This window comes from Neolamprologus multifasciatus, chromosome 7 (assembly GCF_963576455.1).
Source record: "Neolamprologus multifasciatus chromosome 7, fNeoMul1.2, whole genome shotgun sequence".
Lineage (NCBI taxonomy): Eukaryota > Metazoa > Chordata > Actinopteri > Cichliformes > Cichlidae > Neolamprologus > Neolamprologus multifasciatus.
In genome coordinates, this window is record NC_140445.1 from 61,885,978 (window position 1) to 61,910,422 (window position 24,445).

Sequence of the window (24,445 nt, forward strand, 5' to 3'; positions counted from 1 at the left end):
TAAGTAATAATCTATGTGGGAGCCCCCCAGGATCTGTTCTATGCTCAAGTCCCTCTGTAAACAGGAAGAAATAATAGCAAATAGCAGCGCGCAGTCAAACATGCCAGCTCACAGTGGTTCATGAAGAACGCCAAGCGTCATTATCACAATTTATTTGCCAGCGTCATCTCTAGAGCGGCTCCTACATGGTCTCCTTTCAACTTGCGCAGTCAAGCATACTCGGTGTTAACACGGGGCTGGCAACAGAGCCCAAGCAGGAAAGGAATATATTAAATGCCTTATGGTTACAAATGGAAATTACAGTGTCAAAAAGGGGGTTAAAAATAACTGTAGTTCGTTACTGCTGCAATATTTTTCTGTACAATGTCAGATAATAGTAAAAGTATTTAGTGATAAGTACTAAAACTTTGAATCTGCTCATAGTTTTATTTGTGCTATTATCATATTAGAAAGTGGTCTGTCATTCAGAGCACAAAACACTGAACAACAACACAGCAACAATTACAAAATATTCAGTTTGGGTACAATCAGTGTTGGGGAGTAGCGGAATACATGTACCGCCGTTACGTATTTAAAATACAAAATATGAGTAACTGTATTCTGTTACAGTTAGAGTTTAAAAAGGTGGTATTTAGAGTACAGTTACTTTGTTGAAATAAATGGATTACACGGTGGTACTTCCCTGTTTCATATTGTGGCGGGTCAGGACTGTTCGGGTTTTGTTTGACAGCTACGTTCTGTTGTTCCAGGTGGCAGCGTTACGGTTGCCATGGTTACAGGGTGACACTCTCTCTCTGCGCGTTTCCTGGGTGAGAGAGGCCTTTTTGTTGTTGTGCTAAGCTAATAGGCAGAATGCTACCGGTATAGCTCTAAAGAATGTAGCATCATAGGCAGTGTAGTCCGTGCTGCAGGGAGAATGGACTGCCATACACGTTATGTGTCTGTGAGCGAGGGAGGGAGAAAAAGGAAAAGTACGAGCTGTCATCGAGCAAAAACGGGAGCTGGAAGCATGTAAATATAATAATAACCACTGCAGCCAAGAAGAGTGCCTGACGAGCCCAGTTGTAAGTAAGCTATTAAGACTCGACTGTACACCGTGTTCGTGTTTTCCTCTAAAAACAATAAGTTCTGTTGGAGCAGCCTTTCAACGCCTCTCTCTGTCTCTCGCTAGCAAAGTTGACCCAGACAACAAAGTAAAGCTAGTTTTCAGCTACGAGCCCGACACAGAACCCACCGTATTAGCCAGAGGTCCCTTTACTACGGTTCGGAGCCACGGACCTTCAGTAACAGTAATAAATCACAGCAATAGTACATTCATGTAGTTGTAAACAGCATGATAATATATTAAGTAATCCAAAGTATTCAGAATACGTTACTCTCATTGAGTAACGTAACGGAATACGTTACAGAATACATTTTGGGACATGTATTCTGTATTCTGTAATGGAATACATTTTAAAAGTAACCTTCCCAACACTGGGTACAAATATGCCAGATTTGTACATTTCAGCTACTGAGGTCCAAATATTGTTTATTATTTAAGAACACATTAAACAATTTAGCTTTAATGACGACAACAAGGAATCTGTAACTGTACAGCGACAGATGCAAGCTGAGGAATAAATCTATCACCGCCTCGCCTGATCTCAAGGTAATAGCAAGGGAGAGATTGTGCAGGGCTGAGACGGGATCCTCCCAGCAAACACTTTGACGTTGAATTATCACCAGCCGGCATCTTGTCATGGCTGAAAGATAGTTCCAAGATGAAAGTTGAACTGATGTTGTGGATATTAGTGCAACATTGGTTCGAGCTACATCTTCAATGTCGTCTAGAGGTCCATGTTAGACTTTCTAGTACTGGAAAGTTTGTGTTCGAGGATTGTTTTCCTACTATCTCTTTATTGATTAGAAAAAACTAAATAAAGAAAATTAAAAACATTTCTCAATAGAAAGAACTGAGAAGAACATATTCCCTTGCTGATATTGCAGACAGCAAGGACATAATTGTATGAACTTGACACGATAAGGTCCGCACACCAATAAAATGCTAAACTGTAAATGGCTTAATAAAACAAAAACAGGCTCAGGTAATACTAGTCTGTATACGTGGAGACAACTTTCTCTGGATGTCTGTGCCAACCAAGTCAGTTGCTTTTACTTTTAAATGCAATAATTCCTTCTTTCTAATAATTTGATCTATAATTCTCACTTTGTAAGAGACAGCCTGCTGTCATACAGCAACCAGGGAGATGATATCAGGGTTTCAACCATTTTTCTGGGTTACTGAGTTCCATTATACAGCAGTAAGTGTTCATGTCATATTGAAAATAAGGAATAAAGAAGGGGACAAAACCAAAGTTGTAGAGTGAGTCACTCAGTTTTTCTACTGGACGCTCGTCTCATACTGTAGGTGCCAAACTGGCAGATATGTTTGAGTTTATATATGATTAATCATCTTGTATTTCTTCTACTCTATACCAGACATCTGTAGTTTTGTTATGATGACCATGAAGAATATCATAAACCCACACATGTTGCTGGATTTTAAAATTCTAGAGTGGGATGACTGTAGGATGGAAATGATAAATGGACTTGTTTTTAAAGCACCTCATTCACACAAACACTCTTTCCCCACTATTTGCTTTATATGTGCTTTATATGTAACATTAAAACTCTGGGAGCATCAGGAGGAACTTTGGCACACAGACTGGAGCAGCCATCCACCAATCTTTTACCAATCAATTACCTCCTTAAACAAAGTATGTTAAACATTCTGAGAAAAAAAAAAATCATAAATGACCCCAGTTTGAAAAATTGAGCAAGAATTCGCTTTGAATCAAGTATGGGGTGAAATGTAAACTCTCTGGGCAAACATTTGTCTGTCACATGTCAAATCAGACATAGTATTCTCATGTAAAACATGCAGGTAGCCTGATACCAGCCATGTAGCAGAGCTGCTTTTTCTAGCATAGTGTCTCATAGTTTCTGGGTCACATCCAGAATCATTACCCTTCTGCTGGTGTCACTAAACAGGCACTCTGCTGCTTTGAGCTTTTGTCAGAATTATATTTTAATTACCTTTTTTAATGACCTTTAATTTTTTAAAGCCTTGTTATCACAATATTGTAATTCTCTATAGTGCACCACAGCATTGAGGCTTGCTCGGGAGGTAAATTAAAAAATAGTTTGTTATTTCTAATATTATGAAGGCACATTATAATCACTCGAACTAACAACTACTATACAACAGGTCCACATATTAACCTCCTAGGACCTGGCGTCCACATATGTGGACATCACATTTTGGGTTATTTAGACCAAAATACTCAATTTTGCTCTACAAGGGCCTGATATCCACTTATGAGGACATTATATGCTACTGTTCTATCAAAATTTTAAACGAATATCCTCATATGTGGCTCTGATTTTTCGTAAAAACAAAATTAAGGTTAAAAAAAACGTTGTTTTTACATTCATCGGGCCCCAATATGCCTAAATATCAAAGAGAAATTAAAAATGCATGTCGTGGAAGAGTTCAGGTCTTAGGAGGTTAATGTGGAAGGTTTAGTAAAATGTAATTGTCTTAAGAGGCCTTTTCTTTCTCTGTAGCATCTTTAGCTTTATACTACAGACTTACTATGTGAAATCATCCCAAGGCCTCTCTATCATATTAAGTCATAAGGACTGTGCATCTCAGTGGAGCACTCCAAGGTCACCGTCATGTTTCTGTAAACATTCTGGGTTTATGAAAAGGGTAGCCGTGGCATTATTTTGCTAGAGGCGGCCATGTGAAAAAGAAAAAAATCTGGTCAGCAACAATCCTCGAGTAGATGCTGGCATTCAAATGAAGCCTAACACCTGGTATCAAGGGGACTAATTTGTGCAAGAAAATACGCCCACCCATTTACCACTAGCGTGTTCTTTGCAACACAAGGCAGGACTGATGGATGACTTCATGCTGTTTACTTCAATTTCTAACCCTGCTGTTAGTGTATCACAACAGGAATTTAAATGCGAAAGTTGCAGTATGCGAGTAGAGCATTTTAAACAGTTTGATTAACAAAGTTTGATGATTGTGAAACCACAGTATTATCGTCTGCTGCTTCAAAGTTGATGAACTGAATTTAGAGATGGTTGAGTTGCTAACAGGCATATTTATCTGCCTGTTCGCTTAAATAAGTTTAGTCATCTGGCCCTGACCTTCCTCGCTGTCAAGGTGGTTTTGCATGCTCAACTGTAGCAAACTATGTTTTATTTTTCTTTATTGCAGTCAAATCCCAGCAGGCCAGCTGGTTCTGAGATGCTGAAACAACAATGTCAGGAGCAGCAGCAAAAACAGTTACCTTGCTTACGCATCGTGCCTCTTCTATTGTTAGCGTGATCATTTCTTTCTTTTTTTTTTTTAAATGTTTATTTATAAGATTTTAAGTTCAAAGTTACATAACAGCACACCAGACAAAGGACATAAGATTCAAAAACAATAACATTTAAGCACAGAAAAAACAAAAAAAAACAGAAACCAAACACAAAAAAAAAAAACCCAAACAAGAAAACAGGAAAGAAAAGGAAGAAAAAAAAACAAAAACAAAAACAAAAAACAACAACAAAAAACCCCAAAATAAATAAATAAATAAAAATACACCAGTTAGCCAGTACAAATCAAAAGTTCAAAAGAAACACCATTGTCCAAAGAAGATGATCTTCTGTGTGAGGTTAGACAGGGTAACAGAGTTTTCACCAAGACCAGAAGATGTGGGAAACATGTCCAGGAAGGAATCAGGGTTCGGCAGAGGTGCAGTTTCACACAAACACAAAGTGCACTCAAATGGGTTAAAGTTTATGTTAAATTCCCATTGATATGATTGAGAAAAGGGCCCCAGATTTCGACAAACTTAAAATGGGTGTCAGCCAAACGATAACGAACCTCTTCAATATACAAACAAGCAATCATCTCACGTAGCCAAACCCTGAACAGTGGAGGAGATGGTGATTTCCAGGCTCTAAGAATAAGTATTTTAGCTACAATCATGCCAAACATTAAGGCTTTCTGAAGAGGACGTCTGAGTGCCAATGAGGTTAGGGAGCAGCCTAGCACTGCAAGTACACCATCCGGCTCTAATTTTAAGTCATAAATCCGGTTATATATATTAAATATCTCTGCCCAGAAACCCCTGAGTGTGGGGCAAGACCAGAAAAGGTGACCAAGGGTTCCATCCATTGCTTTGCATCTGTCACACAAAGACGAAATAGACGGAAAAATGCTGCATAGCTTTAGCGTGATCATTTCTGCAGTCACATCCTCCAACTTACTTGTTGAGTACTAATGAATATGTGCTTCGATTTTGGAGGGACATTAAGCAAAAATGAAACCACGAACGTGAAGAAAGCCAACACATGGTATAAGGGTGTTTGGACATCGAAGCAGACGGTGATTTTATAGCAGGTCGGGACAGCAGACACGCACAGTAACAGCATGCGCCGGGTAAATTATTGACGAGTTGATCTCGTCTACTCCACGAGTACACTGTAACTCCATCTCAATGACGTAGGCTGTAGTCCCCTTGAGCTTGCACCGCCATTGTGTGGGAACACTAAATACACCCCTCGCCTCTCTCTATTGGGGAGAAGATTAAAATTGCATAGGAAGATGAAACAAAGGACTGCAGCTTTTAAGAGCATGAGAATGGGAGAAAGAAAGGAAGATCAAGTGAGAGGGGGACAGGTTGCAAAAGTGGAGAGAGAAAGAGGGTAAGAGGGAGGGGATTATATAGAAAGTCAAGTAGAAGACAGGCACAATGGTGAAGACTAGGGCTGCCACGATTAGTCGACTAGTCACGATTACGTCGACTATCAAAATCGTCGACGACTGATTTAATAGTCGACGCGTCGTTTGAAGCTTTGTAAGATCACAAAAGACGCAGGAATAAGTAGTAGGATTTAAGAGTGTAATAACGGACTGAAACAGAAGATGGCAGCACTGCATGTACAAGGATGCCAGCTGCTGTTAAACCCCGAAAAAGAAGAAGTAGCTCTGTCCCAGAATTCATAGCGCAGCCCAGCTCAGTTTCCAACAATGGCGGCAGCTAGTTAGTTTTAATATTACTCTTATTATTCTTTCTGGGTCACAAAATAAACGTTTAACATATTTTCAGGTGAGAATGTAGCTGTGGAAACCTCAAATATCTGCTCAGTTTATCAAGACACCACATATTTTCAAAAGCACTCTGACGTTTTCGGAGACGTCTGTTACCCACTAGCTCGATAGCTAGCCGGGGGCTAGGCTTACTAGAGCCGTGAGAACACCGGACTCCCGGCAAATCGTTTTCAAACCCACCACCATCTTTCGATACTCAGGTTAAACATATATAAGTCACTTAGATAACTTAAAAATGTTATTGTTTGGCTTTTTGTAGTATTTTATTTGTTCCTTAGTAAATTGGTTTGGCTGAGATTAAAGTTATAGTTTTTACACAGCTGAATAAACGTCAAGCAAACTGATTATCAGAAGTGTGAGATGCTCGAGAATTTACTCCGGTGTCCTGTTATATTTTAGATAGCAAGGAGTTTATTAAACTTCACCAAAACAATCTGCAAATTTCTTTAAAATTTAACAAACTATCATCTTGTCTTTATTTTTAGTTAGCACATACCTTAAACACTTAAAGCTGTAAGCTAATGATAGTTATATAAGAGCAGATGCTGCTGGTGCAATAAGCTGTACGTTTTACGTCCAATGGATGATGATCTGATTAGTCGACTAATCGCAAAAAACCGGTGACTAGTCGACTATCAAAATAATCGTTTGTGGCAGCCCTGGTGAAGACTATGGGCAACTTGAGCGGGATGCAAAGAGACTGTAAGAGAGAAAAGAGGTGTGTAACCACAAGGCAAGGAGCCAAAGCTCTCCCAGCTGCTCACACGTTCGCTAATTTAATCACTCGTTTCTCAAACAACCATTCATTGACTGATTTAGTCACTTACTTGTTCCCTCTTTATCTCTCCTCCCCTCTCTCTGTAATGCATTTCCAATACACTGCGCTATTTTTTATAAGAGGAGAGCTTGTAAACTTTTACAAAGCACGGCTTTTAACTCCGCAATCAGGCATTACAGTATAAGACATGGTCGGCATAAGCCAGTGAAAGATGTCAAAGTGTTGCGCCAGAATAGTTTCTTAATGATTCTTTAAGGACCAACAAACATCCACGCATACACACACACATATATAGATACACACAGGATAGCATGGCAGGGGGTAACTTAAGTGTAGCAGGCTTCACTGGGGCTCTGCTGGCCAAATGGAGCTAGCTAATTATAGCAAATAAACTGCACTGATCTGTGCTATTAGCTGGTCAGTAATGAAGCAGAGTGGAGGGCTCCATTGACACTGATGAATGGGCCTGGCTCTGAGTGCTGCACTCCCTGGCCTTTAGTTCAGCTCTACTAACACAGCATTCTGAGCAAAGTGAGGGTGCATTAAGGCAAGGAGCATAACAAAGCTTTGCAGATGAGATAAATAGAGACAAAAGGATTGTGACAGAGAGGAGCGAGAAACAACAAAGAACAGAAAGAGAGACCTTGATGGGAGGAAAGATGAAAAAAAAAAAAACACAGCAGGAAAGTGTGCTTGTAGGCCGTTGGGTGTGTAGGGCAGAAACAAAAGACTGCACAGAGATGCATAATGTGCTGTAATATGGGTCAGGGGCAAAGATGTCTCACAATCTCTCTTTTAGCCTTTCCTCTAGCATCTGTAATGTTTTGCACTTCATTAAGAGCCATCTAAAGCCAATTAGGAAAACTCAAATAACAAAAAACAAAATGCCTGGATGGAGACAAATCAGAGCCGCAACACCCGGCACACGCTCAAAGATTAATAGACACCCTGAAAGAAACTAGAATGACCTTATTGCAGTGTCAGGGTAAAAAATACTCACGCGTCTACGAGCACACACACTAATACTTAACAGGGTGTTGTTGCAGCAAATCTAATGAATAGAATCAATTAAGCATTTGCATTTCAGAGCAGATGATTTTGGCAATTTACAACAACGGGGATCAGTGTGAGGTCTTTTGGCTTCACAATGAAAGTCCCATGCGTAAGAACTTTGCTCATTAATATAACATCTACTTAGTACATGCATAAATACTAAAGGCAAGCTTTGGCCTTTCATTTCTCCATATTTGCATTACTTAGCATAGCGTGGCAGTGCAGAGAGTAGCATTAAGTTGTCAGTTTACATCCACAATTAGGATATGCCAGGAAGCGCTTAGAGTTTGTCTTGAAACCATCTGGACTGTAATGAAGTTTTCAGCTGAATCTACTTGAAAATTTAATACAAATATTATCTGCTCTTAAAGTTTTCAAAGCTTCTGCAATCATCTTTTTCTTAGCTCACTAGGGCCAAGGAAACAAAGAATCAACTTGTTAAAATTTCAAGATACATTTTTTTCCCAAGGGAGCCAGAAAAGCGTAATCTGATCTAATCTAATCAGTGCATGCAATCCAGCGATTGAAGACAATGGTATAAATGTAAATATGTGTAGTTATAAATATATAGTGGAGCTATATCTAGCTAGGCGCAGCCAAGTGGCGGAGGTTTATGTGGTTCTGTTGGCTTCATCAGGTGAGGGCCTCCAGCTCGCACTGGAGCGGTTCGCAGCCGAGTGTGAAGCAGCAGGAATGAGGATCAGCACCTCCAAATCTGAGGCCATGGTTCTCAGCCGGAAAAGGGTGGAGTGCCCACTCCGGGTCGGGGATGAGTTCCTGCCCCAAGTGGAGGAGTTCAAGTATCTCGGGGTCTTGTTCGCGAGTGATGGGAGAAGGGAGCCGGAGATTGACAGACGGATTGGCGCTGCAGCTGCAGTAATGCAGACGCTGCACCGGTCCGTCGTGGTGAAGAGGGAGCTGAGTGTAAAAGCGAAGCTCTCAATTTACCGGTCGATCTACGTCCCTACCCTCACCTATGGCCACGAGCTGTGGGTAGTGACCGAAAGAACGAGATCGCGGATACAAGCGGCGGAAATGAGCTTCCTGCGAAGGGTGGCTGGCCTCTCCCTTAGAGATAGGGTGAGAAGTTCGGCCATCCGGGAGGGGCTCAGAGTAGAGCCGCTGCTGCTCCACATCGAAAGGAGCCAGCTGAGGTGGTTTGGGCATCTGACGAGGATGCCCCCTGGGCGCCTCCTGGGTGAGGTGTTCCAGGCATGTCCCACCGGGAGGAGGCCCCGGGGCAGACCCAGGACACGCTGGAGAGATTATATCTCTCGGCTGGCCTGGGAACGCCTTGGTGTTCCCCCGGATAAGCTGGAGGAGGTGGCTGGGGAGAGGGAGGTCTGGGCCTCTTTGCTTAGGCTGCTGCCCCCGTGAAACGGCCTCGGATAAAGCGGATGAAGATGGATGGATAAATATATAGTTTGTATTGCTTCTGTGAATCAGGAAGTTGGTGGTTGGGTCTAGTTCACATGGACTACAACCCCACAGAGTCCCAGGGCAAATTACTGACCTTCAGATTATTTCCTTTAGTGTGTAAGTTTGTGGCTAGACATAAAAGAGCTTTATATGGGATAAAGCATTTAAATGTGTGTGTGAATGATTGAATGTTGTTTGTATAAGATGCATTTGAGTGGTCAGTCTAGCTTTCTATTTTGAATCGCATGCAAGAAAAAAAAAGACAATTCTGTTCGTGCCCATCTAGATGGATGGATGGATGGATCCTGGATATGGGCTGCTGAATATAACAGTCGGATTCCTCTGCTACCTGCCAGTAACACTCTCCCCGGTAACCCTCAGATGGCTGTCTACCTGCTTCCATCTCCTCCTGCTGCTCAGTGCCCACGGCCACCCTGAACTTCACTGGCCATCTCGAGCCCTCCAAGGTCAGCATTGGCCCTATGCAGGGTTACCATGGAGACAGGAGTGTATAATAAAACATTTTCATCAATGACAAAATCCATCAAAAAGAGAGAAAGTAGAGCCAGAGGGCGAGAAAAGGAAGATGTTAAGAAGCTGCAGCAACCACTCACTGACAGACACATGATTGCGGCCAGAGCAGATGGAAGTACACACACACACACACACACACACACACACACACATTAACTCAACATTGCAAAATGCCTTGACGCACCTGTGTGCTGCATTTGCATCAGTGCAAATAACTGCTCAAAGTGTGCAGACCTCTGGATAATGATGGTTTTAATTACAGCGCTATGAGCAAAGTGCACAAAGATATATATGCATATGCGCACACACACCACTATTTAATCCTCACTGTTGCTAGTGACACCCAGAGGCCCCTGCTCCAATCATAGTACAGAAGATAAGGAGGCAACTCTGAGCCAATGCAGAACCACAACCGTCAAAGCTGATGTGTCACCGGGGAAGGCATTAAAGCGAACACACAGGGGTCGCCCGCTTCCTTGAGTCCCCTTCGCTCATTAGCATACATTTGTAAACAAAGAAATGAAGGCAACGAGGGCCTTGGTGCTAGTGCGGTGTCATGCTGTTAGCAAGAGTCAGAGCTAAACAGAGCATCTAAATGAGGTGAGAGCTTTGGAGGAGACCTTTCTATGATAATGCATCCATCTTCTGTGCTCCTGACAGCTGAGCAGCTACACTGGAAGACAATGAGAGAGAAACATTTTGTGTCTGTACCACGCCTGCATCTCTCCCGAAACAAACTTCAGAAGACAATCTCACGAGTCGAGGCCCAGGCTTCAACTTGGTTAGTACCAAGCGATGTAAGCCAGACATATTTTTCTGAAGACACTTTTCTTTAAGAGCAGGAAGAAAAGACAACGTAAATGAAAAAGGAAGGTTAAGGAAGAAGAAAAATGGGAACTTAGATATACCACAGTAGGTTTGACCTAGAGCTTTTCAGACATCTCAAACACTAACCTCTAAATAACCTGTTTCCTATCTCTCCATCTTTTTGTCTCCCTCGCAGGCATCCTTCTCCACTTCCCTTTTATCTTCACTACCTCATTCTGTGCCATCTCACTTGCAATTACTCTCCCTACACACTTTGTATTTATTATCCCCCTTCTTCTCCGCTTTCTCTCTTCATCTCAGTCACTCATTTCTTCCATTTGATGTATTTGTAGCAAAATAATACTTGAATATGGTTTCCGTGTGGAAACCCCGATGCGGTCATTATCTTCCACCAAGTGTCTGATTATCATCATTCCAAGGAGTCATTACTCTGCTGATCATATCACCTTTGTGCTAAGAGAAAGGAAGGTGCTATATAAGGGTGGTGATGGGGAGAGGACAGATATAACAGATAAAGCAGGAGTCTAAAAAAGTATGTCTTGACATGGTGAGAGAAGAACAAAAGAAGAGGACGGGAGAGAAGGAGGAAAGAGGAATAAGAGAGTATCTAGGAAAAAGGAAGTGGCGATATGTTACATTCAAGGAGAAGGGGAGGAAAGGGAGATGGAAGAGGAGAAGGAGGAGGACAGAAACAATAATAGCCTTGTCTTATCACTGTACAGTGATAAATTTCCTTCTCAGCAGGGAGTCGGTGCCCAGGCTGGGGCCTGATGACAAACCACTTCCACCCTGCACTGCAGCACTGGCTATTTATGATCAGGCAACATATACGAGCTAGCCACGAAACCAGCAGGGCCCCAATTCATCTTGGGCCGTTGTTGCCACTCTTGGGCCCCAGTGACAACCTGAAATGGGCCTACTCCGTCACATCCCCCAACTCTGCCCTCGACTGTGACAGACACTTCAGCACATCATCCTCTGGTAATGATTCAATGTTACGAGCAGTTTTTCACCCATGTGGACTGTTACCTAACCACACGTGACATCTGACTTACAGTAGTTTTAAGGTGATGGGTAAGCAAATGTTTTATAGTGTTTAAAAACAGATAGCTTATATTAATGTCCTTGTTGGTATGGATAGCACGGGTTGCCTAGTCAGCATTTCTGTAATGAAGAACAGTCGGATTAAGAGGCAAATTTAAAATTGCTGCGATGGTGGGGGAAAAAAGTGTAAAACAGTGAAGTTTCCTTTTAAAACGTGACGCAAGAGCATAAAACTGCAAGGCAATTATTATCCCTCATCAACAAGCACAACTTCACTTAGTTGTTCTGTAGAAAAATCCCCCAGGACCGCCGACCCCAACTTAGTCGCTAAGGACAGAGAGCACCAATAAGCAGAACACAGGGCACTCCCTAGTAATTAAATCATGCAAGCTGCTGTGATTGTTTGCATTTTGTTTCTTGTGTCTGTTTACCTCTTCACAGACTCCTGCTTTGCATAAATTATTCATTGGTGTTCCTTTTCGTATCCTCCAGAAACAGCAGAGGCTGGTCACGCTGCAAATATGGAGGCAAAAACACAATCCACTGATAGACATCTCTGACAGCGGCTTGGAACTGAATAGGAAGGAAGGAAGTACTGCTGTTAAGCTTTGGCACAAAGCACATAGAGATCAGCCAAATTCTCTATTCTTTCCATGTCAATCCAAATATAAAGCTCCTATTAAGAAGTGTCAGACATTTGCAGACGTTTATAGCGCAGAAAATGACAATTTGCCATGCATTCCCATCTTGTGAACATACTTTGTTCAAGTAGATCTAAATTGTTTAATGGAACATATGGAATCTACAGCAAAATGACTATTGAAAATCATTGTAATTGAGGCAAATCACCAGCAGGAATGGAATATATTCAAAAGGGAAAAGAAGTGTTTCTTGGCACCCCTGAGCCATATTATGGCAATAACGCACCCTATTATTACAATATGGAATAAAAACAAGAGATTGTCCTTTTATGTGAAAATTAGGGAAGATTTTTGCAACCACATCACTTCCAACAGAAACCAAATTATAGCTTACTGAAAAGTATATTATCAGATGGCAGAGCCGTGTAACAACTGATGAATTCTGAATGTTGTGTATACAGCTCCTTTTGGAGGGCTGCTCGATTATGGCAAAAATGATAATCACGATTATTTTCACTGAAATTGAGATCTCGATTATTTGACAATATTTATTTAACAATAACAATGTATTGAATAATGACTTTAAAGATTGTCAAAAAATAATATAAAATAGTGTGCAAATACTGATAACAGTGCAAATGTTTGCAATATAAAAAATAAATGAAAAATGTAAACATCTATGTTTAGTGAACTTTGCAGTGTTGCTCTGTGGTGCAGCTACGACACTGTAGCAAAGTTTACACACTGTGTCTACTTGATCCACGTCTGACTCCGCGAACCCATAATGTTTCCACACCACTGAAGTTTTTTTTTACCTCTCTTTTCAACCAACGGCAGTCACTCTCCTCTCCAAATAACTTCTGCTTAGCTTTCCGAGCTTCCCTCGGGTCCTCTTAATCAGCGGTCCCCAACCCCCGGGCCTCGGACCGGTACCAGTCCGTGAGTCGTTTGGTACCGGGCCGCGAGAGTTGAGGCTCAGGTTTTCAGCGTTATTTTGTTACCGTTTTTATCGTTTACTCGGTTTTCCTTGGTCTTTTCACGTGTGTTATGAATACATTTTCTTTTTTTCGGTACCGGTACTAGTTTTATTTTGTTGTATTTATCCGCGACACCTTAAAGGCCGATCCATGAAAATATTGTCGGGCATAAACTGGTCCGTGGCGCAAAAAAGCTTGGGGACCGCTGCTCTTAATTGTTGTGACACGTGTTCGAAATGCAGAGAGGTGCGCTCGATTTGCCACACGGAGCAGCGCGAGAGTAAAGCTCGAGGGAGGGGCTAATAATCGGCTCAGTCATTTTTAATGATCGTTGAAAGCCCAGATCGTAATCGTGATTAAAATTCGATTAATTGAGCAGCCCTATGTCTTTGTGTGTATATCTCTGTCACATCACATGGTTGTGTTTTTGTTGACTTTACAGCAGTAAAACAACAAAACATCTTTAATGGAATTTTATATTTACACACTCAGGATTCTCTGCAGCTTTGCAGCTTTCAGCGTTAAATGTTCACGGTTTGCATCAGTATCAACAGCAGAATTTGGAAAATAAAGATCGAACCAAAATGGTTGCAGATTTTAAAAAAAATAACGTAGCAAACTAATGATGCATGTTGCTGTGTGTGTAATTGAGAAAGCAAACTGACAGCTCCACTTCCAATTGTAAGGTATCGTCAAGGGAGATGGCATTACTAGGGTGAGAAGAGTGTGCTACAAAATCATTTTAATGTGCTTAATTGAACAGATGCCTAGCTTGCTCAGTGTTTGAGCACAGGCAGAGCTTCAATCAATGTGTTGTTTCCTCTAATTTGCAAAGCCAGATCACAACATGTCCAAGCACAGTGTGAGAATATCTCCGGCATTTCAGAGACGTAAGACATGATAATAGCTATTTTACAAAAATTGTCTGGTTCAATATGGATGTAAAGAGCAGTTAAAAAAAACTGTGACTATTAAGCAAGGTGACATCTATAACTAATTTATTTGAATACGTGCAACATAGGACACAGCTAGCATTTGAATGCAATAAGTGATGTAATGAAACAGAATAATACAAATTAGCGAGTTTCATTAAGACAGTCGTTAATTTTGATAAAGTGCATATGCTGTGGTATGGAAAAATGAATGTTTCTTAATGAAGTACATTACTCATACATATTAGAGTAGATATTCATTTCCTTTATGCGGTATCATGACTTGGTAGTCATTGCAGAGGTCTTTGATAGTTGCAGTACAGACGTAGGTGAACTTTCAGATGCATGTTTATATAAAATTATGCGAATAATCTAGAACAAAAACAGTGCAAGTCAAAGTCATTCTTAAAAATATATCTACAGTTTCTTCACAGGCTGGCAGTGTTGGGGAGTAACGGAATACATGTACCGCCGTTACGTATTTAAAATACAAAATATGAGTAACTGTATTCCGTTACAGTTACCGTTTAAAAAGGTGGTGTTTAGAATACAGTTACTTTGTTGAAATAAATCGATTACACGGCGGTACTTCCCTGTTTCATATTGTGGCGGGTCAGGACTGTTTCGGTTTTGTTTGACAGTAGTTCCAGGCGGCAGCGTTGCGGTTGCCATGGTTACAGGGTGACGCTCTCGCTCTGCGTGTTTCCTGGGTGAGAGAGCACCTGTTGTTGTTGTTGTGCTAAGCTAATAGGCAGAATGCTACAGGTATAGCTCTAAAGAATGTAGCATCATGGGCAGTGTAGTCTGTGCTGCAGGGAGAATGGACTGCCATACTCGTTATGTGTCTGTGAGCTCGAGGAGGGAGAAAAAGGAGAGTCGAAAAGTATGAGCAGTCATCGAGCAAAAACGGGAGCTGGAAGCATGTAAATATAATAATAACCACTGCAGCCAAGAAGAGAGCCTGACGAGCCCAGTTCTAAGTAAGCTATTAAAATTCGACTGTACGCTTTGTTCGTGTTTTCCTCCAAAAACAATAAGTTCCGTTGGAGCAGCCTTTCAACGCCTCTCTCTGTCTCTCGCAAGCAAAGTTGACCCAGACAACAAAGTAAAGCTAGTTTTCAGCTACGAGCCTGACACCGAACCGTATTAGCCAGAGGTCCCTTTACTACGGTTCGGAGCCGCGGACCTTCAGTAACAGTAATAAATCACAGCAATAGTGCATTCATGTAGTTGTAAACAGCATGATAATATATTAAGTAATCCAAAGTATTCATAATACGTTACTCTCATTGAGTAACGTAACGGAATACGTTACAGAATACATTTTAGGGCATGTTTTCTGTATTCTGTAATGGAATACATTTTAAAAGTAACCTTCCCAACACTGCAGGCTGGTGATTGTCTGGAGACAGGTTGCATCCCACTTGGCAGCCTGTGGAATCACGTTGTGATTGAAAGCGGCTCACCTGTGAGCAACCAGTTGGTCACCACAACTACTTGCAATCAGTAGCCAATTGCAAGCATCAATTTTTCAGTCACAGGGATGTTGTCATCCTGTTTTTGTACTAAGCCATTATAAGCACATTTGAAACAATTACAAATCACTTTTGTCTTTTGTTTTAAATAACTGCTACACTTTTCTCCGTACAGGTTTTATCTCAGATATTGTCTACATTGTCTTTTTATGCCCCACAGTCTGTCTCTGCCAACCAGTCAAATCACAGTTTCGATCCATATCTGTCCAGACTTGTCATTGCGTTTTCATTTTTATGACATTAGACATTTTTGCGAAATGTTGTCATAGTTGTCATGTCAATTTTAGACAATAGCAAAGCGTTTTGTGGTAGCAGTCTGAAAACGGGAAGAGGTGACGAGGGGAGGAGAGGAGGAACGTACTGTCACCCATATTTAAACTTACTCTGCAGCCATTTATGACCTACTGAGTCAAGTGATACATACCTGATTGAAACCTTAGCTAAACGCATAAGTTGCACAGCACTGTATAAACACAAGATTTTTCATTCTGTTTAACCTCGACTAATGAGAACCTGATAGGAGGGGCACTAACAGCTAATGCTTGAGATGTAAACCGGCTTTCACTGTCTCTATGGACCTTTGTAGTTATCTCTCTGGGAAACCAGGCATTCACCCTGTAGGAGGATTTAATCTTGAAAACCATCGCCTTGGGCAACAATGCTGACCCAAACATGAGCTAGAGGCAGAAAAGCAGATTTCGATCGGTTACCATTCACAATACTAACGTTATTATCCTGCTTTCGATGTATACACCGGCAGGAAAGGAAAAGCAAGACTTCCCTCGAGTCGTGAGCTAGTATTAACCTGACACAATCGTTCCTTCCTCTCTCCTTCGATTGCAGCAGCATACTTACTGTCTCGCTGTCTTCTGGTTGCACCCTTCTTCCGTCTCTGAACGTCTTTTTTCAATTGGTGTTTTATTTTGCAATTCCCCTTTCTGCTCCCAATACACTCTTTAGATTTTAGTTACTACATAAACAGACAAGCGATGAAGCAAATGGACTGACAATCAGCGCTTCAATACAAAGTTGTGCAATAGCGTGTAAACTCCTAATGATTCCAACAACATATTCATGAGGGAAAACGCTCACTAAAACATTACCTTATAAAGAGAAAGTCAACACCAGCTTTTCAATTGGATAAAGTTTAAATCTACCACAGCGGGATTTGGGTTGTCTGAGTCTAAAGACCACTACAGATCATGTGACGTGGCAATAACTGCAGACATGCATCCAGCTATTCAGTAGATGTTATCCTACAGCTTATATGTATCCAAAATGAACAGCTTATTAGAACTGCAGTATGTATGCCCAGTGTTGGGGAGTAACGGAATACATGTACCGCCGTTACGTATTTAAAATACAAAATATGAGTAACTGTATTCCGTTACAGTTACCGTTTAAAAAGGTGGTATTTAGAATACAGTTACTTTGTTGAAATAAATGGATTACACGGCGGTACTTCCCTGTTTCATATTGTGGCGGGTCAGGCCTGTTTGGGTTTTGTTTGACAGCTACGTTCTGTTGTTCCAGGCGGCAGCGTTATGGTTGCCATGGTTACAGGGTGACGCTCTCTCTCTGCGTGTTTCCTGGGTGAGAGAGGCCTTTTTGTTGTTGTTGTGCTAAGCTAATAAGCCAAATGCTACCGGTATAGCTCTAAAGAATGTAGCATCATAGGCAGTGTAGTCCGTGCTGCAGGGAGAATGGACTGCCATACACGTTATGTGTCTGTGAGCGAGGGAGGGAGAAAAAGGAAAAGTACGAGCTGTCATCGAGCAAAAACGGGAGCTGGAAGCATGTAAATATAATAATAACCACTGCAGCCAAGAAGAGAGCCTGACGAGCCCAGTTGTAAGTAAGCTATTAAGACTCGACTGTACACTGTGTTCGTGTTTTCCTCCAAAAACAATAAGTTCCGTTGGAGCAGCCTTTCAACTCCTCTCTCTGTCTCTCGCAGGCAAAGTTGACCCAGACAACAAAGTAAAGCTAGTTTTCGGCTACGAGCCCGACACAGAACCCACTGTATTATCCAGAGGTCCCTTTACTACGGTTCGGAGTCGCGGACCTTCAGTAACAGCAATAAATCACAGTAATAGTACATTCATGTAGTTGTAAACAGCATGATAATATATTAAGTAATCCAAAGTATTCAGAATACGTTACTCTCATTGAGAGAGTACATTTTGGGGCATGTATTCTGTATTCTGTAATGGAATACATTTTAAAAGTAACCTTCCCAACACTGTGTATGCCACACACACAATGTTTGCTTGTAGCAAACTTCTAAAACGTATAGAATTACTGCAATCTCACAGTGTGCAGGTATCTTAACAGGAATTACCTTATCTTTGGGTCTCATCCCCTATTCAATGCAGGCTCCCGAAGAGTGATCAGAGCATGCCAAAAGGGTGGAAAAGTGAAAGAAGTCTGTCGATTGTGCAGGACTGCAGAAAAGAGGGCTGTTAGGGGAAGTCTGTCTCTGCTAAAGACAAAAGCTCATTCTGCTTACAGTGGACTTGTGAAAGCATTGCTTCTGCAACAAGTTATGCAAAGACTGAGGACATTCAACAAATAGGCCAGACAACACAGCCGTGTAACAAACAAGAGGGGGCCCAGACTGTCACTCTGCTATTGTTGCTAAACACATCTACTATGCACGTTGAAGAGTAGAAAACAGAGGAAACGGGCCACACAGTGTCGGGTGAGGGGATGTGGGTTGATAAGTATGGCAAGGACTCAAAAGACAAACAAATTACACGCAGGCCGTATCCAGTTGCGTTCTATAAACTTACAGTTTAATCAGACATACTTCTTTATAACCAGGACACACAGACAGGAACAGAGATAAATAGTAAGAGAGAAGTAATAGGAAGAGGCAAATGAGAATGACAGAAAGAGAGAAAAGGACAGCGGCAAAAACAATGAGATGAGACAGAGGGTGACCTTAATCAGCCACTTGTCAGGATGTACATGTGCATGCACAAGCGCACACACGTATACACCGACACACACACCAAAACATCTATAAATCTGGTTGGTGTGTGTTTGCACAGCAGTACTCTGTTTCATTACAGGACCATTTCGCCCAACTAATACCCAGACAGGGCCGGTGATAAGGAATGTACACACTCTCCTCAGTACACAACATCTCATTTGAGCAGAGGAAATTGGAACGAAGAGGAGAAAGGAGAAGTGCACAGAGAGGTGAGGAGGATAGCAGATGAGGAGTAAAAAGAGTGGACGGAAGAGTGCAGGATAGCAACGGTGAATGAATGTTTGCAGGAGCCGAGATAAGCCCGGTCCACCTCGCGCAAAGGCAAAGCTGTGAGTCCGAGATTGGGGAGGATGGAGGAGAAAAGGGAAGAGGGCGCAGACATAGTGGGAGACTGAGGTAAAAGGACATGCTGAGGGATGCAAAAGAACAGAGAAAATTATTTTATTCTTTACTTTTTTTAATATTAGCCACCAGAGGGATTAAAAAAATACGGGGAGAACCGCAGCTAAAAGAAAGTGTGATGGTTTGCTGGAAAACGCGACTACATAAAAGGAGGGACAGGAAAACAGAGAGAGGTGGGGTACATCCCGATTTCGTTAATTGCAAAGACATTTTTCTTACACAGCGTCTCCCACTGAAGATGTAAGGAAGAGGACAGATGAAAATAGTTTTGAAAGAAGGAATATGTTCTTTCTTCTTAAATGGCTTCTGAAGTCCCATCTATCTCTAATGACGGCGGCACAGCAAGTTCAGCTGTCAGTCAGATGTTAAAAGTTCTGTGTTCCCTTTTCTTGGTTTTCAGTTTGTATTTGTCCCCAAATATACAATTTCAAATTCTAATAAAGATTCACACTGCTGTTTATTTTTCCATTAACTCACAAACAACTTCAAATTTGCTAAAAACCCTGGTCATGCTCAGATGAGTCCAATTTGCTCATTGCTGAATGCAAACAAGTAGCATGTTTTTTAAATTGAGTGAAACCTTCTCATGTCAAGTCTATAAATTCACTATTTAATTATACATTTTACCATTACAACGTTTGGAAAAAATACTTTCAATCTCACATGTTACTGAACAGAAATGACAGACAATTAAAATACTCTTGATACTTTACTGTAAGGCTTCATCAGTTAGCATGAATATATTCATGACTTCATGTGTGGAAAAGCACCATGTAAAACCACATGAACTATCGGGAACATACATAAATTAAAAGCATTTCATGCATGCCTTGATCCACAAACAATTGATTAGTGCAACAACTAAAGTGTTTTCAATCAAGATTCATGTTTTATTAATAATGTCCACGTCTTCATTGTCAACTCTGCAGGTCATGGAATGGGCTAGAAAATTGAGCAATGATGACTGATGATTGATGACGAGGGTGACAAGAAATGGTCCATCTATCCGTGCTTCACCTATCCCAGCTGTCATGGAGAAAACGTGGGGTGCACACTGGAAGAAAGTAACTTTCTTTCCCTTTTTGTATACAGCCTCTGTGCCGGTGTTCCAATTCAGCCTGATGTTGATGTGGAAGAGAAGATGCCCAATTACTTGTGCTGCTCCACCACATCAACATTCTGGATAGAAACAAGTGTTGCAGACATCTCATTCTCAGGTTGATCACCATCTCTCCAGTCTTACTCACATTTACAAGAAGCAGATTTCTCCCAGACCACTCCACTAAAAAATCCCACTAGTGCTCTCCACTCCTCCTCCTGCCCATCACCAATACATCCGACCACTGCAGAATCATCAGACTATTTCTGTAGGTGGCATGACTCAGAGTTGTGCTGCAAGTCTGAGGTGTACAGGGTGAACAGGAATGGAGATAGCACAGTTCCCTGTAGAGTTCCTGTACCACACATCACCAAATCAGACAGAGCACTGCCCAGTCTCACACATTGCAGCCCGTCTGTCGGTTAGTCAGCACTCTGTGAGATGGTGGACATCATTACTGACCTTCTCTCTCTCAGAAGCAGGCAGTGGTAGTAAGGGAATATAGTGATGCATAAGTCTTCATGACTTCAGAGACTTTCGTAAATAGTGTCGCTCACAGAAATGAAGTCAAAATCTTGGATTAGTTCTACTATTTGGCCACTAGGGGTGGGGGAAAAAAATCGATACTGTGTAATATCGTGATATTTTGTTTGCTAATAATGTATCGATACAGGGACAGCAGAAATCGATATTTTGTTACAAAAAAGGTTTTTGTGCTCTGACTTCAGAGCATGTTGATCCTTTTTCTGAGCAAGAATCCTGACATTCCTTCACTGTCCAAATGTGTTTAACTTTTTTTTTGGCAGCAATAAACATGACAGTTTACTTCTTTTAATTTAAGACATGTTTTATTTTAATTAAGTAAAACTTTTTTATTTAATGCAAAATTATATTTTGTTTTAATTTACTTTCAAATTCTTCAGTTGCTGAAGGGGCTGCATAGTTTTCATAAATTGCATAGTTCAGAATAGCTGTAATTGTACCAGATGGTTGCATTCAGTTAAGTTGGACTAGACTGTAATACAAACCGTTCAGTTTGTCAACAATAAAACTGAAATGAGAGAAAGACTGAGTGTGAGACTTTGATATTAGATAAAATGAATATTGATAAAGTTTACCTTTATGTACAGAATCTGAATATTGCAAAATATTTTAAAAAATTGCAATAATATCGTATCGTGGGATGTATGGTGATTCCCACCTCTATTGGCCACTGTATAATGTTAGAGTGATGATGATGTAGTCAGACAAATACGCTGCACAAATCACTAACAGAATCCCAGAAAATGAGGGCATGTGTCCTCCTGCTGGCTGTTTTTTGTTTTTTTCACCCAAGGGTTCCCCTCTCACCTCTTGTTTCTCAGAGCAAGAAAAAAAAAAAAATCACACCGGAACAGGTTTTGCTCGAGTGAAACACTTTCTAGTTCCTGCAAAGAGCAAGGACAATCGGTTAAGGGAAAAGGGATGCAACACCAATGCCAGCAAAAGTACTTAAGGCAAAATTTAAGGGTCAAAGGAAACAAAAACAAGTAGCATGACACATACAGAACAGCAAAAATGCACATGATGTTGATTGCTCAAGACAATAGGCCAGGAGCGCTCACACTACGGCCTGCACTGAGGGTCACAAGAAAATACAGAGGGCGTGACAATATTACTTGTAACACAAAGTAAAATGACTATGGGCTGTGTCAAGGGACATGGGTAACACCAAACTTCTGCCAGGAGCTGACTAATGTCTGTGTTAACAGATCACAAAATAGGGAGTGAGGGGATAAAAATCTTACTCACTATGGCGAATCTAGCCATAAGGAATGCTGCCCGATTTGTATTCAGCCGTACAAACAGGGGCAAACAACTAGGGAGGACAGCAAACACTCATGCATACACTGCAGGGTCCTGGCTATGGGTATGCAAACACACATCAGGGATACAGTAAGCACTGAGGAAAAATAAGCAGAGGAACAGAGACACACACTAGCGTTGTGTATCACATCAAAAAGCAAATTGATATAGTATAGTTAGTAGCATGTTTCCCATCCCTTCATCCGTACAGTCTTCTGTAGTCTGCCAGTGAAGCTTGCAAAAGATTAATCTGCTGTAGCGTTTGCAGGATGTAAACTGTAGAAAATGAAATGTGAATGAATGTTGTTCTTCTTACAAACTATACCGTAGGATGAATGAATGTCTGCAGTACATCTATGAACAAATTCCATTTCCATTCTTAGCAGCCTCTGCCCATCTGTTCTTGCTCTGTGCAGCATCCATCACAGAGTCTAATGGTGGACCAATACTGTCAAATGTCTACTGCTCAGGATGAATTGAGCACCTACTCACCACCCTTGACCGTGCCAGCGTTTGACATCAGAAACCAGGTCAACAGAAGATGAAAAAGGCTGCTGACCAAGCATGCACGCTGACTATCTCCCAACAAGTGCACAGACAAATGCGCACATATGGTCCAGTTGTGTATTCATTTATAACCTATAGCAAGTTTGAGATGGATACAAGGTAGAAAGCAATTGCTAAATCTAAAATCAAAGGCAAAGAAAAGGCGATTTTTCTAGTTATTTTTTCTTCATGCACAACAGGCCCTCTGGTGAGGCTCCCCCTTCCACATTTCCTTCACTGTAAAAATGAGTAAGGGAGAAAAAAAAGATAACATCTCACTGAAATGCCTTTAGACAATCAGGGAGAAGAGATGCACTATTATTATCAGGAAGCCCTGAGGCATGATTACTGGCTGAGGCAGCCAATTACATTGAAGCCATGATTGCCATGATTCGTTGATTCCCTCTGTGTTTCAGCAGCTAGCTGAAAAGAGAAATACTGGCAAAGATGCTCTTGGCCAACTGAATTGCCCGATTAGAGAGGTAAGGACAAGAGAAAGGTGCAGACTGTTCTGTAGATACATCAGTGTCCTGTAACTTTAAGGACAGCACATAGCTCATTATTCAATTTGCATTAGAGAACAATTAGGCACAAAAAAGCACACAGAGGTTTTGTCTTTGCAAATTGGGCTCTTCAAAGCAATCGCCACATAAGCATATAGTCAAAAGCAAATACTGATTGGAGCTTATGTTAAACAAAGAAAAAAAAACCCAGATGGTGTGTGAGAGGCAGGCAAGCAATTTCAACAATTCCACAAACACGCACAATAAAAAAAACACTGGAAAGAGCCCTTAGAGGGGTTAGGTGTAATCCTGCTCCAACTCTGACGATGCCACTCTGTTCAATCACGATAAGCAAGGGCAATCTCCATAGACTGGTGTAGAATTCGCAGGGGTCTGCGTTGTGTGTTGTGTGCATCTGTGTGGGCAAACGTGATGCAAGATCAACACACTGGGGGATTGCATGTTAACACACATTTGTGCTCCAAATGACACCAAGAAGAAAATGGGTATTACCTCATGCAAATAGATATGTGGGCCCGTCCTTCTACTGGCGCACATGCTAGAATCAATACACGGACATCATCATTCAAACACCGTTCGATGCTGGCACTAGATGTCAAAAGCTTCACATGGAAAATTTAATGCTACATCAATATTCCTTCACATGGATATTTCTGTACATGAAAGTAAAGTAAAACTTTATTTATATAGCACCTTTCAAGATAAAAATCACAAAGTGCTTCACAGAAGATAAAAACTAAAACTCAACCAAAAGCAAGTTTAAAAAGATGAGTTTTTAGCTGTTTTTTTAAAAGCGACCACTGAGTCCACAGATCTCAGGCTCAAAGGGAGAGAGTTCCACAATCTGGGGGCCACAGTAACAAAAGCTTTGTCGCCTTTTGTTTTCAGCCTCGTGTGTCGGACAGCAAGCGAGCCCTGGTCACATGACCTCAGGGACCTGCTGGGAATGTATGGATGTAAAAGTTCACTTATATATGTTGGTGCTTGTCCATGCAGAGCCCTGAAGGTCAAGGTCAACACCTTAAACTGGATTCTGAATTTAACGGGGAGCCAGTGCAGCTGAATCAGCAGGGGTGTGACATGGGAAAATTTGGAGGACTTGGTCAGAAGCTTTGCAGCAGCGTTCTGAACAACTTGCA

At 41.4% G+C, this 24,445-nt stretch overlaps 1 protein-coding gene across 2 annotated transcripts in view; it reads right to left on the reverse strand.

Moving 5' to 3' along the window:
- b4galnt4a (beta-1,4-N-acetyl-galactosaminyl transferase 4a) overlaps positions 1-24,445 on the reverse strand; it is a 177,958-nt gene that overhangs the window by 121,752 nt on the left and 31,761 nt on the right. The window contains exon 1 of one of the 2 annotated variants that reach the window (XM_085164823.1): positions 18,237-21,231. The exons of the other annotated variant lie outside the window; for it this stretch is intronic. The gene's annotated coding sequence lies outside the window, so the exon portion shown is untranslated. Of the gene's footprint in view, positions 1-18,236; positions 21,232-24,445 lie in introns of those variants that run through there. 2 annotated transcript variants of the gene reach the window in all.